The sequence below is a fragment of the Elephantulus edwardii genome, unplaced genomic scaffold, assembly GCF_000299155.1.
Source record: "Elephantulus edwardii isolate Elephantulus edwardi_28Jun2011 unplaced genomic scaffold, EleEdw1.0 scaffold00206, whole genome shotgun sequence".
Lineage (NCBI taxonomy): Eukaryota > Metazoa > Chordata > Mammalia > Macroscelidea > Macroscelididae > Elephantulus > Elephantulus edwardii.
In genome coordinates this window covers 12,362-17,661 of record NW_006399956.1, presented here as the reverse complement: position 1 = coordinate 17,661, position 5,300 = coordinate 12,362, and the positions used below count along the sequence as shown (strand labels likewise).

The 5,300-nt window shown below is 55.7% G+C and overlaps 1 pseudogene; it reads right to left on the bottom strand.

The window, feature by feature from the left end:
• Window positions 1–817: 817 nt before the first annotated feature.
• LOC102867094 lies at window positions 818–3,413 on the bottom strand (annotated as a pseudogene).
• Window positions 3,414–5,300: the final 1,887 nt, after the last annotated feature.

Sequence of the window (5,300 nt, the reverse complement as noted above, 5' to 3'; positions counted from 1 at the left end):
CGAGAGGGTTCCCCAAAACCACCACGTATAGGAGCTTTATATCGTGCAACTGGGTTTTGAATATAATTTTTCCCTTGAATAATTAAGAAACCAAGCAAATAAATTTATACAAATAAAAATGATACTGAAATGTAAAGAGTGTTTATGGTTCATGATTTTATTTACTCTGTAATTCTGAACATTTTTTTAAGACTACGGAGGATAGAAAAAGAATTGATGTCTTTGAGCTGTGGTGCTGGAGAAGAGTATTGAATGTACCATGGACTGCCAAGAAAACAAACAGATTCATCCTAGAGAGGGTTAAACCAGGCTGCTCCTTGGAGGCAAGGATTCTGGGGCTTTGTCTGACATACTTTGGACATTCTGTAAGGAGAGACAGGTCCACTATATATATAGAGGAGCACAATGGGGGGAGGAGAAGTACGCAATGGGGGAGAATAACATGTCGTTTTCCAGTACGCTGAAAGTTATCTGGTAAACAGAAACTTAGCAGGGCGTTCCCAGTAAACCGAACCCTATCCTCCCAGGGTGGGGCACCATGTCCAGACATGTCCTTAGAGAATTACAAAATGGCTTCAGCTAGGTAGAACAAAATGGCTTCCAGCAGACGGGGGCAGGAGGGTGGTGGTCCTGGCCTCCTGCTAGCAGCAGCCCCTGGCATTGGGGCTGGCTGGCATTGTTCTCTGGAGACTGGCTGGGCCGTGGCATCCCGCAGCTTTTGCGAGGTGGTGGACAGGGTAACTTGAGGTTGATTGCACTGTCGGAAGGAGGCTAGGCTGGGCTGGGACGAGGTCGGGGCAGGCGGGTGTGCGGGGGGTCATCGCTTGGTCTTGGTGTCTTCACGGATCTTCCAGAGCATCAGATGCATGCAGGCGCTGGCATCCTCGCTGGAGCTGTGCCCGTCCACGTTGTCCTGGATGATCTGTGTGAGGTAGTTAGCCATGAGGTTTCGGAGGGAGCGCTTGTAGGGGAGGCCGAGGCGGTGTGGGAACAGCACGGCCGTGTCCACCACTGTGCTGTGGATAACCTTGAGGGCCAGCAAGTCACTCTCCAGGCTGTGCCCGTTGAGGATGGTGTCCGCACTGAACATGCTCAGTAGGATGACCTGCACATCTCTCAGCGTGATGCTTGTGTCTGCCAGGTCAGCCTCAGTCACCCCGGAGAACCTGGTGTTGTAGTCCACAATCTCATTGTCCGGCTTGACGAAGGTGTCGTAGACCACCTGCATGTCCGTGTCCACCACAGTGACGCGAGTCAGCTCCAGGCCATACGTAGTGTAGGACATCTCACAGTCGAGGGCATACACTCCTGGATGAGCTTCCTGTGGAAGCTCTTTTTCAAAGGTCTTCACAAACCCTTCCAGGTTTTCCTTCCGCCCATCCTGCACGTGTTGCTTTGCACCCTGGCAGCCAATGGAGCCCACGGCAGCCGCGCAGCACGTGTACCGAGTCTCCCAGCCACCAGCCACTCGGCTTCGCCTGAGCCGCCCCCAGTGGTAGCTGCACTCCTCCGAGCGGACGCAGCGGCCCGAGGGGGACACAAGGTACTCGGCACCGCAGCGGCAGCAGATCCTGCAGGAGGCGTCCTTGGGCTTCTTTTCCTCGCTGGTGAAGAGGACGGCAGCGCCTGGCCGCTGCGGGTGGGGGAAGGGGTAGCCGTTTTCCTTAAGCTGCTCCTCCGTGAGGCTGCTGTACGGCGCGGCCCCTTTCAGGGCTTCCACCCGGGAGCTGCTTGCATGCCTGAGTGAGAAGCTGGTCTTGGCGGCCAACTTGCCCCCCAGCACCACCTCGTGGGACACCAGGCGCTGACCACTGGTCTTGCTGAGACCTGGGGAGACGTGGAGCACCAGGCCCCGCAGCTTTCTGAGGGTGTTGACGGCAACGTTCAGGTAGATGTTCTTGCTGGGGCTGCGGTGGTAGGCCACCTTTTCCTCAGTTAACACCTTCTCGATGGCCTCTTGGCTAGAAGGACAGAACTTGAGGCACTCCTCAATGAACAAGTGGAGGTACCGCTGCCGGATGGCTGTGGGGACTTTGGCCCCAAACTCTTTGGGGATAATGGGTTTCTTTAAACTCTGCAGCGATGGACTGTGGGCAACCCACTTGGGGGTGGCAGTGGAGGTGGTTGTGGACGCCATCCCGGCCAGCGTGCGAGTCTTCAGGGGCTGCCGACCGGGTTCAGGGCCGTGGGTGGGCTGGTTGCCACAGGCGGCCAAGGTCCGCTGGGCACCTGTGGGGGCTGCAGCCAGGTGGGGATTGGGCACATGGGCGATCTGTTTCTTTTCTCCAGGCTCAGAGATGTGCACGGTGGCTGGCTTCCCGGGGCCTGGCTTCTCGGCCGCCTGCAGCCCCCTGGCCGACTCACGCTGGGCCTGCTGGGCACGCCGGTAACACACCTCCTGGGCGGTGAGCGGCCGGGCTGGGGCTGCCGGTGGGGGTCTCCTGGAGGGCTCTGCCTCCTTTCCATGCTTGGTGAGATGGGAGATCCTCCGCTTCTGTCCCTGGAACAGTGTGGTCAGGCGCGAGTGCCCCGGCTCCTCCGCCTTCTCTGGGCAGCTGGCGGGCCAGTCGGCCCTTGGCCTCCGTCTTCACACTACTGGACTCATTGAGGATACACAGACACTCTTCCATGTGGTCCGAGTCGAAGTCCACTTCCTTCTCCAGGGCAGCATAGTCCACGTCCTCCCCTGAGGACAACGACGAGGGGGAAGGAGGTATGGGGGTGGCCACCGGGGGCGGTGAGGCCTTAGACTGCAGAGGTGGACCCTGCTCGGCCCCTGGGAGGCTGAGGCTGGAGTCTGAGTCTAAGTCGGTGTCAGAGCTGTCAGAGCTGAGGTTGGGCAGCAAAGGGGGCCAAGTCCAAGGCGGGCCCACCTCCTCGTCTGCGCTCTCATCCCCAAAGAGATCAGCGTGGCTCAGGGCTCGTTGCTTCAGCTTGGGGGCATGCTGGGAGCTGCCCTCGTCCAGTGTGTGGGCCTTGCGTGTGGCCAGCTTCCCCGAGGGGGAAGGCTTTCCTCGTTTCCGGTGAGCTGCCTGGGGCTCTGGAGGCCGCTCGGGCCTCTTCTTCCCTGATCTGGCCAGTGTGATGGCCGAGGATGGCTTCTTCTTGGTCCCGGCTGGCCCCTCGGCCTGGCTCCGAGGGCTGGCAGCCTGGGAGGTCTTCCTCTCACCTGGCTTCCCTTGGGCCCTGCCCTTGTCCTTTTTCCTACTTCGGTCCTTGGGCCTGGCGGCCAGCAGCTCCCTGCAACGGAGCGAGTCCCCAAAAAGATCACCGGGCCAATTAGCCAAATTCACAAAGTTTCTTTCGAGTTCGAACCGGGGCTCCCCCACGCTGACACAGCAGCATCCAGCCGAGGGCTCTGGATTGATGTGTGCCCCTCCTTTTATACCTCTGATACTCCCCCGCCCAACCATACACGCCGTGATTGGTCAGCCACAGTAGGCTGGGTATTTGTCCACCTTCCATTGGCTAGCCATAGCTCAGGGTAACAGCTGGGAAACCAACTTGGGCGACCCGCTTGGGGGTGGCAGTGGAGGTGATCGTGGATGCCATCCTGGCCAGCCTGCAAGTATTCAGGGGCTGCCCACCGGGTTCAGGGCCATGGGGGGGCTGGCTGACACTGGCAGCCAGGGTCCGCTGGACACCTGTGGGCGCTGCAGCCAGGCGGGGATTGGGCACATGGGCGATCTGTTTCTTTTCTCCAGGCACAGAGATGTGCACGGGCTTCCGGGGCTTGTTTAAGCGAAAAGCCATTGTCTACCAAGCTCTCCAATTACCAAAGAACCATGACCATAAAAAATAGCCTTTCATGATATCCAAGGAACCATAATCGTAAAGAATAACTATGTGAAAGAAAATAATGTAAACTTTTTTCTAACTTTTGTTGTTTTTCTGGCTGTTGATTAAGCCCTTAATTGTAAAGATGGAATATAAATGTATTATGCTAAATGTTATAAGCAGGAAAAGGAAAGGGAAAAGGAAAAGAAAGAAAGGAAGAAAGAAGAAGGACAATTAGAATGACTTAGAATTAAAATCATCAAGATCACTTGACTGTTTGTCTTGTGTTCTTTCATCGTCCCTTAGCCGAACTTCTACCCACCTTCGTGTTCCATCTACAAGACCCTAGACCTCAGGCTTACAACCCCTCCCGACTGGAGCAGCCCGCGGCACCATGCCTTGCCCTGCGGCCCTTGTCCTGCAGCACTTGCCCTGCAGGCCTTGATGTGCCATGCCCTGCAGCCCTTACCCTGCAACCCTTGCCCTGCAACCCTTGCCTTGAGGCCCTGGCCTTGAGGCCATTGCCTAGGATCCCTTGCCCTGCTTTCCTTGCCCTGAGGCACTTGCCCTGAGGCCCTTACCCTGCATCCCCTACACTGTGGCCTTTGCCCTGTGGCCTTTGCCCTGAGGCCCAAGTCCAGCAACCTTTAATCTGAGGCCCTTGCCCTGAGGCCCTTGCCCTGAGGCCCTTGTCCTGAGGCCCTTGCCCTGCGGCCATTGCCCTGTGTGTGGCCTGTGCCATAAGGCCCTTGCCCTGCAGCCCTTCCCCTGCAGTCCTTGCCCTGAGGCCCTTGGCCTGAGGACCTTGCCCTGCAGCCTTTGCACTGCGGACATTGCCCTCTGGCCTTTCCCCTGCGGCAGCTACCGTGAATCCTGTACCCTGCAGCCCTTGCCCAGCAGCCCTTACCGTGCTGCTACACCAACTCCAAGGGAGTCTGCCTGACAAAATCACCCAATTGAGGCAAAAACGTCAAGGAAGTCAGCCTCTCGGAACGTGTGCTTTCTCCATGATTGTTCTTGGCCTTTCTGTAATTTCTCTTCTATTGTCTCTTTGTGTTTTCTCTATGGCACAGGGGAAAAAGGCTGTGCTCTTTATCCAAAGTGTTCCTACTAAAAGATTGTCAGATGTTCCAGAAAGAACTAAATGGAGGCGACGACTTTGATACACACACATTACCTCTGGTTCTTTTAGCATTACTAAAACTTCTCAAGAATAATATGATTTTAAGGGAATTCATGGATGCACTATAACAAAAAGAATTAATAGTGCAAATCCTAGAGATGAACACTCCAGAGACTCCTAGATTTCTAGTGCTTATAAGAACTCCTTCAAGGGAAAAACCCACACCCGTGCCCGCCACCATGAGAACACCAGGTGGAAGAATTGTTTATCTGTTAGGTAATGGTTGTTTGTGGCAGCCCGCTATTGGGAGAGGCCTTTACAGAATTACAGAGCCTACAGATAAACCTCTTCCATATACTGGAAAATATGATGAATTTAATGCAAAACACCCTGATGGTTT